Source organism: Hippoglossus hippoglossus, chromosome 19, assembly GCF_009819705.1.
Source record: "Hippoglossus hippoglossus isolate fHipHip1 chromosome 19, fHipHip1.pri, whole genome shotgun sequence".
Lineage (NCBI taxonomy): Eukaryota > Metazoa > Chordata > Actinopteri > Pleuronectiformes > Pleuronectidae > Hippoglossus > Hippoglossus hippoglossus.
This window is the reverse complement of record NC_047169.1, coordinates 3,240,501-3,253,473: the sequence shown is the minus strand read 5'-3', so window position 1 is coordinate 3,253,473 and position 12,973 is coordinate 3,240,501. Positions and strand designations below refer to the sequence as shown.

Here is a 12,973-nt window from a genome sequence, read left to right as displayed (position 1 = left end):
AAGAATCGTCCTGCACTGTAAGAGCCTCAGAATGTAGATATAAGCCTAGATAAAAGTTTCTCCATCCATTGGGGGTAATTACATGCAGAAAATGGTGAGTCAGCCGGGATTTGAACCACAGCCAGTGAAGTACGCACCTTAACCATTCGTCTATCTGTTGCCCACATCTCCTTTATTTTAATCAGCTTCTTACCTTTACCGATTCAGTTTCTGTCATTATCCTTCTGCCCTCAGCTCGATGGGTCTCTTCCTCAAACGGAGCTGACATTGGAAATTGATCTGGGACTGATTGGTTCAACAAAGCCAACTGGCCTGAAGCAATCAGCCCCCATTTCTCTTCTGGCCCAAAGCCGATATCGAAGATCCAGTGAACGAGAGCGGAAAGTCAATTCACCAGCTCTAAGGGGATATGAAACTCAAATTCAGGCTGATTTGAATGATCAGATACCAAAGTTTACATTTTCTAGTCTTGCAGCAGACCTTGGACCCATTGGACGGTACTAGCTGTCAATCACATGGTATCCCAGTGCAAATTTGACTCTATATGGGAGATAATTTACAAAATGAACATCATGCTGTTTTGAAGAAGACTTAAAACTAGAGACTGAGAAGTAAACGCCTTGTGAAAATCTTTACCGACGTTACAAATCCAGTGAGAAGTAGAATCATTTGCTCAAAGACTTTCAAAACCAGTAGAGTCGCCCCCTGCTGGTCATTTGAGAGAATACCGGTTTCAGGCACTTGCATTGGCTTCACTTTCCGGACTCAGGTCTCAGATCAGTGTGCGGAGCTTAGACTGGATATACAAATGGAAGCAGACTCTGAGATATGAGGCCATTTAAGTCCAATGAACAGTGAGTGGACTCTACATCATTGAGCCCGTCTTTGCCCCGGGAGCTAACAGCAGCTAACATGCAGATATCAGGCTAATGTCCTGTCAACACAAACAGTGCAGACGAATGAGTGAGCAGACGTTCAGCGTAGTGATCATTAACGTCCCTGCTACCGACTCTCAATGTGCAGCTGCGTGGAAAAGCATTTATTTTTGAAAATATCCATAACGACAGCGACTAAGTGGTGCGGATTATTTATTATTCTTTGCACACGATGGCCTAATAAAATATAAAGTTCTGTGTGTCACGCTTTAGTCGTTTGCATTAACAACGGAATATAAATCCATGCTCCTCAGATTAATGGCCGAGAAATGTGTTTGCAATTTGGACGATAATTTTCTTTTATGCAACTTTACACTGAAGGAAACAACAAAGTCCAGCACTGCCCTATTATTAGACACATGGAGGCTGAGTAATGAATAGACGACACTATATGTTCGTCTCTCATTACCACAGATATCACTCTGAAAATATTCCCCTTGTAATGGAAACTATGAATGGAAACTTTCTCATTAACACAGAGTAGAGTGACGGAAGTCGTTAAGGACGTCATGGATGTTTTTTGAATGCAGATTCAGATGTGGAGAGAAGAAGCTGATTAGAAACGACCATAACTTCACTCCTGATAAAATAGTTTGGAGATAATGTTTTCTATATTTTAAGTTGATTAAAATGTATTCTCAATTCTTTAAAATTCTTGTACGCTGTCACTTGGATGAACTAATTCGAGTTCAGAGGTCAAAGGTCACACTGACCTCATATCATTGTGAACCTGGAGGGACTGAAGCTGCTCTGGTTGGAGGAGGCGTGCAACCGCTGGGCCGCAATTCTACTTCCATCTATTTATTGTTCCGTCTCTGATTAATCAATTCATACAGCGAGAGCTGCAGTGATTTCTCGCTCCTCCACATATCACGGGGCCGATGCAGTGGCACTCAAAGCGTCTCGTCTGAGCCATTTTCCCTCCATAGGGTGTAAATTAAAATCAGAGGACTGATGACAGAGTAAAGTGTGATGGACTGTGGAAAATCAGTATCATCTGAGACGCAGTGAGCCACGTGTGATCCGTGAGTCTGTGTCACAGCAGAAAACAGAGTCGGAGCATCGCAACATCAAAATACAGCACAAGGAGAATTTGTGTGTTTTGTCTGTTTGTGTTTTAAATGTATTAATTTACGACGAGTCAACTGAGCCACTCGTGCAGAACCATCGTTCTCAAGGGAACTCATATCCTCCATGAAATACATCATTAAACACTAAGTCCTGCAGGTGGCAGCGTTAAGAGGTGACAGGGGAAATGTTCTCTCTTCTCCAGGGCGTGCAGACGGTAATTTTGAATTTCCGAGCTCGCCTTCCTGTTTGGATGCTGGAGAGAAGGCGTCGGGTGAGAAATAGATGGGGAGGAAGTGATAGCGAGAGACAAATGATTGGCGGTGCAGTGTGTTAATGTAAATACGGCCCTGCCAGTAAAGCTGTTTGACACAAAGCCAGTGCCACATATAGCTTAATAGCCTCGTGTTTTATATGCGTTTTTATGTGGAATTTGTGTAATTATCAAATATTTCCTCACGTTGGCTTTAAGCTATTTAATGTCCTCAGGGATGCGTCTGAATTAATTTAATGTTTCTTGTCTCGCAGGCGTCCTTGTCTGCGCTTTATGATCGTTGGTAGAATGCCGCGTACATCACAGACATATAAAGTGCGGCTCATTAGCGTGTGATCCTAATCAACTGATAATAAACTCCAGCACTGTTTACACCTTTCATTAACGAGCATGCTGGGTTATCAGATTTTAATTAGTGCAAAATTAAAAATCTCCGTGACAATATCTGATTCTCCACGACACCTCCGCTGCTCGTCGGAGAAACAATTCAGTCGAGTTATAATAGCAAAGTCCAGAAAGTCTAACACAAGTTAAAATAAGGAAGCAGATGGACGAGGGAGCACAGGAGACGCAGCAGGAAAAGTTTAGGCACGGCAGCCATGACACTTCTGAAAAGTTATCTCATACCTCAAACACTGCATGTTTAATAAAGATAAGAATGATGATGGCCTGACCCAAATAAAAAGCTTCTTAATGAAAATCAACCCCAGCGCACACACACACACACACACACACACACACACACACGCCTGAACCCTGGCTCTGAAATCTTCCTCTTCCCTCTCCACACCTCCGATGCCTCCTCGCACATCTCAGCCGAGCCGTGACTCAGAGCTGTGAGTCATCGCTGAGAGGTTCAGAGATCAGAGAAGCACAGCTCCTCATATCAGTCTGGTACCAAAGCACCGTCCTATTGGCCGACCTCGTCACCCACGGAGACGCACCTCCAGTGGTTTCGGTCACATGACAAAAAAAAGATCCAAACCAAACTAATCAATATAGAATTCATTATGTCTCCAGCTTTTTGGGATGTTTTCTCTGTTTGCAGCTTATTAATCCTAGAAACTAACCTTGTATATTATCATCATCATTGTCTATCATTAATCTTTTGGAAAACAATCAAAATTCTGACTTAAGATAACATTTAAATACTCATTTGTACGAGTAAACACATTTAATAGGAAACATAATTCAACCTGTCAACACTTTTATTTTGGTTTCTTAAAACTTTTCACCACAAAGTATTTTCATTTAGGGCACTTGACATTGAATTTTAATAAATTGAAAAAAATTGCTGATTCAAATCATGAAATTAAACAGGTTTCATTTTCAAATATTAAACCAAAACCACATTTGTTTCTCAATTTAAGCCACAGACTTTAAGTCCAAACTTAAAGATGGACGACATGACAGCTCCCCAAATCCCCCTGGTGGCTGGCTGCATAAACCTGTCCTCCATGTTAGCAGATGGGACATGGTTTCTGTCATTTTAGGTAGTTTGTCACACTGATGTTTGTTTATGTTTCTGATAAGTTTGGTTTTAATTTGACATAAAAATTGGTGAAGGTGGAAGTGGAGACGCGTCATCCGTCTTATTTGCAATCTTTTCTAAGCCTGAAGTTTCATGAATAAATGAATGACAGTAAATGTTTTTCCCTTTTAAAACCTCTTCCAGTGACAGCTGTTGTTTCCTCACGTTTCCTTCCTGCGTCTGAACGTTTGTACCGAAGCACGTTAGCAGATACAGCTGGTGTTTTATATTATTTAACATCTTTCTCATCAGTGTTGAACCTGTTGAGCCGCGTGTCTCTTAGTTAATCGTTACAACTCGAATGCAGCTGTTGCTTGGAACAACTGGATCTTCACTCTCCATGATAAACATTCTCTGCATCGGGACCTCGTAGATCTGTGCAATGAAAACAACCTTTTAATCTGGGAGAGATCTCTGAGCATATATTATTGATGGTGAGTGGACCAGCAGCCTAAGACACGACCCTGTGTACCTCCCCGCTCCCTCTCCTCATTACTGCCTGATGAGAGCTGGAACATCCCTGCAGGGCGGAGGCAGAGCGCTAATAGCTGCTGTCTGGTGACGGAGCGGTCTGCTGCAGAGCGGCACCCAGAGCAGGCCAAGCTCCGACCGCTCGCTCATTCAGCCCCAACAAACTCACCCGGCAGCACCACCTCCTGTCAGCAGACGTGTGTTGTGATGCAGGAAATACAACATGTATAAATAATTATATATACTTAAGTATAAGAAGGCATGAATGGTGGAGCATCGCTAAGATTAGCCTGCTGGTCTGCAGCATATCGCTCCCTGAGGAGTAGAAGGGCACGAGGTGTAGTGTTTACTTGGAGTCTTTACAGGTACAGTACACACAGTACGCACAGTACACACAGTACGCACAGTACACACAGTACGCAGGAGGCTCATCAATGACTTTAAAGGCTGCTGCTGCACATTAGAGGATAATCAGGCTGATTTTAGAGCAGATCAGACAGTCGCGGGGGGGATTATCTGCCCAAATAATAAAGTGTGAGGGATTTAAAAAATAATCTTAATGCCAAATATATTTATCTCTTGAAATCATCTCTGTTCCCGTCTTTGGTGCAAGATGGCAGCGTTCAGGTCGAGGTTGATTTGGCTTCATTTCAGTCAATGGGAGGAAGTGGAAATGCATCGTCCATCTTTATATACAGTCTGTCTATATAAAGACTGTAGTTTTAAACTTTAAACACTTAATACGTAATTAATTTACAGTAGTTTATTAGTTTTAATATTCAGCTACAGTTGACAGATGGTAGAAAACAAGTGACGGGAGTTCTATCCCTTTATTTTGTTGAAACTAAATAACGTTAAATAATCCCAGAAAGGAAAATAACTCATTAGTTGAAAAGCCTGGAAATCGAATTAAAGTAATCGCTCGATGAGGTCGACTTGTTTTTTTTAAATTGTACAGACAATTGTTTTTGTTTTATTCTGGCCACTAGACACGAATCTGTGCTTTTCCTCTCCTATGATTGGTATTGGATTGTACAGGTGAAGCCTCCCACATCGTTATCTCCACATCTACGGTGCTGACAGCCTCAGGACAGAGAATTATGATTCAGCTGCTGCTGTGTAAACATATATGAAGCTGCAGAAAGATACTGGTCATAATTTAACTTGTTGGAGAAAGAATGTGCGAACACAGATCCCATCACTGAGCAGAGTAATGTGAATGTGTGCTTCAGACATGATGTGGCTGTTAACGCATGTTGAAAGACGACTTCATGTAAATCTTTCTTGGCTGAACTGCTCAGATTTAAAGTATTCGCCTATAGTTTGGAAAGCAGGGTTTATAAAATGACTCTTTATTCTGTTTGCTTTTCTCATGCCCACCATTTGTTATCATGTTTATTCAGCCATACAATAAGCTGATAGCAAAGGGAGCCGCTGCCAAGTTCCCACAATGCAATGTGCTGCCTGGGCTATATGTTTTCCTGCGTTTGTTGACATGATTACTTATTTCCAAGTAATCATTTCCTGGTATTTACTTTGTCCTGCAGAGAGAGAGCAGTCAGCATTACATTTACCATTGTTCTTCACTGCAGCATGTAGCACGCTCACATGTTAGTGTTGCACATAAGCAGAAGCTTTGTCTTTACAACTTTCAAGGAGGAGGAGATATTTTTTTATTATTTATCTCCCTCTGATCTTTTCCTTCCACCCGACTCGTCTACAGAACATGAGGAATTGTAAAATCCTTAACTCTGGAGTTTGGGACTTTTGTATTTAAGTGAACTTCCACTAAATTCAAGTTCCCGCCAAACAAGTTAACACAATAAACTGTCATCGCCGGGGAAATTCTGCATATTGTTTGAATTGCAGAATGTTTGTAGTGTCGCTAATGATGCATCAGGCAGCAATGATTGGTTTAATGGAGCCGAAGATGCCTTCATCAGAAAAAGCGTCTCCACTTCCTCCAACTATCCTGAAATGAAGCCATAAATCATGATATTTCACCCAGAGAAACGAATATCTATTTCTCATTGTTTTAAGAGTTTGATAATTACTGCAGGTTATTTTTATTCCCGACACATCGAGACTTCAGATCCTTTTCAGGTATAAGTAGTTTTCCATATATAACTCGCCACCATGTATGTCATGGCTTTAATGAGTCATATTTGAACCGTGTGTTTAGTGATGAATCTAGAATCACAGAATCAGAGACTCCGGCTGCTAACAAGGACAAACCATCTCTTTGAATGTCTGGCCTCTGCCTCAGCCGTCTCACGCTGCATTTAGTTAATTAGTCCGTTTATTTATTGACCAGCGACTGATGAATCAGGTGAAAGCGAATACCTTAAATATAACATGGTCACTGGATATTTCCTAACAATTCTCCAGGCCGCGGTGGCTTCTGGGAAACTCCAGGGCTGCGAAGGACAAGGTGTTGTGTCCTCCACCGGTTTGTCTTTTTTCCAGCTGCATTAAGAGGAGCATTTGGAATGAGCCTGGCCTTGTGGCGCACTGATGGTGTGTTCAGTCTTAAAATGCAGACATGGAGCCCCTGAACCGGGACAAAGCTCATCTGTCTCCAGGTAGCAGAGGACGGAGGAGGAGACAAACAAAGCTGCTGAGGCTTCGCTGGAATAAATCATCCAGAGGCAACTTCTGTGAAGTTAACTGAAATCTACAGTCACATGCATTGTGCTCATTAGGAAATACCTCATCAGTGCCTGTTTGGAACGGGGCTGTTTGATAAGTCCTCAAGTTCAAACTCAGAAACAGATGCAGTTTAATAAAAGGTGTGAATCGGTTTGGACGACGTTTGTCACTCTGTGTTTTTCTCTTCGGCGTAAACACACCGCAACGATTCACAACTTATTGATGTGAACGAGGGCCGGGTTTTGCATCTCTTCAAATTCCACTTCATGTTTGTTCTATGGGAGCCATTATCCGTGACCTTCAGCGGGTCGCAGCCTGAGTGGGCGGACATAAATGATGCACTACATAAGTATACAGCCGCCGTCTAATCGATGCTCGCTCAGAATGCTGCACACACTGCTTGGCCGGAGGCTGCGGTTGTGAAACTGTTGAGGGATTTCCTTCACTTTAATGTGATGTTAGACGTGCACGAGGAACGAGATGCAGCACATTTCAATCAGAGGCTGCAAAACAGAAATCAGAGGGATTTAAAAAATGGATACGATCGCTGTCTGAGCAGCTGATTGGACGACACAGATAAGCAGCTACAGTGTGATTTGTATAATAATTCTTAAAGGTAAGAATCCTGCTTTACTTTCCTCAATAAGTTAATCAGATGATATTTTTTACACAATCTAATTTCTGGAATGATGGATCACATTGATCGGATATCGGCTTCCAGATCTCTCGTCCATTCCTTTTAAGTTGTTTGCATTTTTGTCCAGAGTTGACAATAACGTGGATGTATGTTTAATATTTAATATGAAGAAGTGTGTGTGGGGGGGGGGGTAATGTAGCCCCCGGCCCCCGGAGACGGACCTTCCTTTCCTCTTCCTGTGCTGTGCTGAGTTTGCAGGATGTCCTCAGCCACTTAGCCACTCAGTTACCACTAAACAGCTGTAAGGGCTCGTCTCTTCCTACAGGACACATGCAAACACGGCGGTCAGGTCGGACTACACACATGAAGTGGACAGACGGGAATTCAGAGGAGACACACACTGTGAGATGAGCCTGTTCCGGTTTGTCCTGCTCCACACGGGATAAACACTGATGTTGCCTCTGAAGCTGCAGATTCACAGAATGTGGCTTTTTCATTTATTTTGCTTAATGGAGACATTTGTGGCAAAAGGTTTGACGTTAAACAAACAGTGCCAAAGATCAGCAGCTGCCGTTATAGGAGAGTTATTCTTCTCATATTCAGGTTGATAATTTGAATTAGTGTTTAATTAGTGTGTTTCGTGCTCCAATGTTCAGAAAACACATCACTCTCCTCTCACTGTCCACTGCTGCAGCTCCTCCTTTCAGCCTCTGTCTGAAACACTTGGTCAGCCTGATGCCGATGAAGCTGACACAATTTAATTTCTTTAATAAATGGAATGAGGCTGATGGAGAAATGGGACAAACACTCCACCAATCAGGACGCTGCATGATGGCGTGAAAACTGGTGGAAGTTGATTAATATTTCCTTGTAATCAGGTCTGAGGTTACTTCACTGGAATTACAGATTTTAAAGCATCACTCGTCAGGGACCTGCCTCCTTGGTTTCCTAGTAATGCTTTAGTATTTATTTGTCATTACAGATCCAAACATGTTCTTATATGTTATCAATATAATAAAGTATAATATACAAGAAATGGACCTAAATTAATTTGTTTCATGTGTCTTCTCGGAAGAATTCTTGCCGTAGGACAAATGTAGTTTATGACTCCAGATTCAGAGCCAACTGTCGGAGGGATGGAATAAAGAGAAAACAGGATTTCCCAGAAACTGGGTTGATTTTAATCAAAACTGAAAACCATGACTTTTATGGATATTTTAACCACATTATTTTTTTTAAATGCTCTCCTTCATTCTGCTTTTTTCTTCCTGAGATCCTTCATCTCAGCCTTTAAACACACACACACACACACACTGAATACCTGTAGATGTATAAGCTGACCCCACTTTCTGACAGGGGGCACTTTGTGATGTTAATAACAAAACGAGGCTTCTGTGTGGAACTGCGGATCAGCGGAGCTTTGGTTCTCTCACGTCGGCCTCTCTGGAATCATCTCCGGAGCCAACAAAACCAATAAAAAACCCACTGGAACTATCAGCGAGGGCTTTGATCAGGAAAGAGGAGATATTGAAGACGGAGGACGAGGAGAATAACACCGGTTATAATGAATCGTCAGAGTCGTTCTGTCGGAGAGAGGAAGCTCTGGAGCTTAGGTGTGAAATGTCTTTGATTTGAGACCAGCTGGCGTTTTCTGCATAATAGTTTTTTTCTGGCACGGTCTCCCAGGACGACATAACGATGGAGATATTAATCAAGGATTCGAGGCTTTTTCTGAAGACACTTATTGTCTGTGTTTTACTAAATGGCAGCAAAGACGTTTGGCACCGACACAAAGGAAGAAGAAGAAGTTCATCGCTGAGGATTGTGTGTTTTGATTCTTTGATAATATGTAAAATCAGTGATGCAGGATGCAACTTTAAACTCAGCACTTTTAATTAATCGTCCTCCTCTGGGAAAAGCAGGTTTGGAATCTGCAGCACTGCTTCACGGAACCAGAGACAAAGCTCTTTAGTGAAAACTGTTTTCATCCATCTGCCCCGTTCTCAGCACAGCTACAGAAAACACATGGGGGCGAGAAGCCTGCTTGTGAACAGGATATCTCGAGAACGCCTTGAGGGAATTTCCTCAAATGTGGTTCACTTGGACTCAAGGATGAAGTGATTCAAATTTGGAGGTCAATAGTCAAAGGTGAAGGTCACGGTGACCTTGCAAATCTCTTTTTTGCCTTGTTAAATCTTTATCCTAAAAAGGCCTCGAGAGAATCCTTTCAAATCCTTTTCAAATGTTCACTCACAGATCTGCTGATTAGATTTTGTCACAAAAACATGGTTTTGGCCTCTTTAACACAATATTTCACTTAGACTCAAAGATGAATTCATCAGATGTCAAAGGTCAAAGGCCACAGTGACCTCATATGAGTTTGGAAGATATTGTATGTAGACTGAAGCTGCTCTGGTTGGTGGAGGCAACTTCAGGATTAATCGTCTCTCTGCATCTCTTCTTTTCTTCTGTCTTTCATTTTAATCCTGTAGATCTTTTCGTTTGATTGACAACAGCCCGTTACCTCATATTCTTCTTCTAGTTCTGCACAATAGCTGCTTCTCTTCGAACACTATTCCATTACTTCACATTCAGAAGCTGTGAACACTTTTATTTCGGAGCTCTGTTGCTTTTCAGACGTGCACAACACATGTGTCGAACATCCCAGCATCTGGTCCCATTTCACTGTGTTTCATGCAAATCAGATGGACTGCCTTCAGGCTCATTTGCATTTAAATTATTCACAAATACGAAGCTAAATTGACAGTAATTTCCAGTAAAAGTCTCTAATAAGAGAATCCTCTTATTCCTCAAATGTGCTGTCATCTGCTCCTTTTTGTCTAGCCTCCTCTCTTCCTCTTCCTCTTTCTCTCTTGCTCTGTCTCCTTTCAAGATGGTTTACACTTAGCATTCATTAGCCACAGGCATGTTCCCAGTCCTCCCTCTAATCACTAGCTGGACCTGCTCCAGAGCAATAGGCCTGCATGCTACCAACCTTTGAAAACGTCTGCATTGCAGAAGAGTCGGAGAGCTGCTGAGGGGATGTGAGGGAGGGAGGGAGGGAGGGAGGTGCATTTACAGTACGTGTGAGGAGAGAAGAGAATCTCTTTCCTTCCCTTTGGCAGACTGACATTTTCATCGGTGTGATTGGAGAGAGGTGCAGCAGCAAAGGTTAGGGCTGCTCGCCAAGACCGGCTGCCGAGACGCTGTCGCCGAGCCAAGAGTCTGCAGTCGTGCCGGTAAAGAGACACATCAGAGGCAGAAGCAGCAAACTGTCGATAGTATATAAATCAAACAGTGTAAAGGAAACAGAGAGACGACCCCACGGAAGGTTTGAGCCATAAAACTGTAAAAATCTGGATAGTTTTCAAAACCCTTTCGATCGTTATCAATTCCTTCGGTGTTTTTTATGAGGACGGCTTCATTAGATTTAAATCATCGTTTGAATTAATGCGATGCCAAATAAATCACGTTGTAAATATATTTATGTTTAATTCATAGAGATACCTACACCATCGATTATCATCCAACGAGAATGTGAGGGACTATTACATTTCTAGATCATGAATGCATAATGACATCAACTGAAGTGCTACTAATTGTATATAGATATATAGATATAGATAAACGATGCGAGTAAACTTCCCAACATTTATTTTTAAACCTGCAAACACAATCCACTCTCTGGAATTCAATCTTTCTTCTCAGTTTTGAAATGTACTGTTGAGTGTTCAGACTCAAACCAGCCTGTGGACGTGTTTGTGTTTCTTTCCTCTATTGTGTGTTTTTTAGAATTTGTGTGTATGAAGCAGAAAACACTGAAGCTTCTGAAACACACGTCAGGCGCTTCCCTCAGACGGAGGTGGAAGAGATTTGTCAGATCACCTCCAGAAGTCGACAGATAACTTTTCCTCTTTTCCTTTGACAGAGACACTGATATAATTTGGCCAATCAGCACATCCACTTAGTCGCTAATCACTCTGTTGATTTATGAATATAAAGTGGGTTCATTCAGTCTAAATGTCACAAAAATGTCACAGTCTCTTGAAGCGCACGGTGGAAATCTGAAAGATCAGTTACACTGGGACACATTGTGTTTGTTAACGTTCAGGTCAAGGACACCGGAGCGGGGGGGGCGAGGCAGGTGAGCTGTGCGTTGTGGATCAGTGGGTGAAAAGGGAAACGCTTGAGTGGGCAAAAGGGGGCTGGAGGTGCACGACGGGGCCTGAGCGTATCGCACCGTGCACAGATATGAGCCGTGCACACACTGGGCCCTCTGTCCGCTCTGAATTGCTGATGTCTTTCTTTTCTTGGGGTTGTGCACACGGAGGAAAGTCTTCAGGGGACAATTCAGTGTCAGCACATCTGAACAATATATATATATGTGTGTGTATATACTGTGCTGTATGGATTGTCCTGAGTTTCTAAGCAGGTTTTTACAAACCATACAAACCGTGATTTAATCAGAGCAGCAGCAGCGATCCCAGGTCTGCTCCCTGCGGCTTCTTTTCTAACCTAAACACAACACTGTGCCAAGCGAGAGGTGAGAATCCTGCGCAGCTCTGCATCCAGTCGGATCAGAGCCGCGTTGCCTCTGTACTCTCAGCGCTGTCGAGTACATTTTGCGTTCACCCGCCTTGCGAGCTTATTTTTACCAGAAGCGTTCGTCGCATTGGTATATTTGATGATAATTAATGAAATCTCCGCTGGAATCGCTGAGAGCTAAACAAGCGAACACTTCCCAAAAACAAAGACATTTGGTTTGGCAGCGGCACACATGAGAAATGAGATCTCACATTCTTCCTGCTCGCATACCTCTACGGCTTTTTCCTCCTCTGCTTTCAGACCCTTGTTTTCTCAGGCTTGTGCGGAATAAGAGACATCTGGGGAGAAATGGGCGCACGGCAAATCCAGCGATGGAGCGGCAGAGGCCGTGTTTGTTTTGGCTTCAGGTCGTCGGTGAGGCTCATGACAGCTGCGCTTCCAGTCATGCGACATGATAAGGCATCTTATGAGTTTAAGGCAACATCAATGGCAGACGGATTCACGACGGTGAGGAGGAGGAGGAGGAGGAGGAGGAGGAGGAGGAGGAACAGGATGAATGGGCAAGGTTCACTTTCACGCTCCGTCCTGAGTTTGAAGTGAGATTGCAGCTGTCATTGCATCACACACTCCCCCCCCCCCCCCCCCCCTCCGCACACCCAAGTTATCTTTTAATGCGTTTTACATTTATTTGACACAGATGGGAAACGGAGGAAGAAAGGGAAATGACATGAGATAACATTTCCCTGCTCGACTCCAACTCCAGGGACACTGACACACGGACAAAGTACAAGTCCATCTTTTCGTGTCACTGCTTTAAAACAGCACAAATATACATGAGGGAAAGATCGGAAAGAGTAAAAAAG

At 42.8% G+C, this 12,973-nt stretch overlaps 1 long non-coding RNA gene across 1 annotated transcript; it reads left to right on the top strand.

Moving 5' to 3' along the window:
• The first annotated feature begins 533 nt into the window (after window positions 1-533).
• On the top strand, window positions 534-10,859 carry LOC117753389. Its single transcript, XR_004612243.1, has 3 exons — window positions 534-622; window positions 10,647-10,649; window positions 10,848-10,859. It is a non-coding gene; the product is annotated as an uncharacterized LOC117753389 (long non-coding RNA).
• The last annotated feature ends 2,114 nt before the right edge of the window (window positions 10,860-12,973 follow it).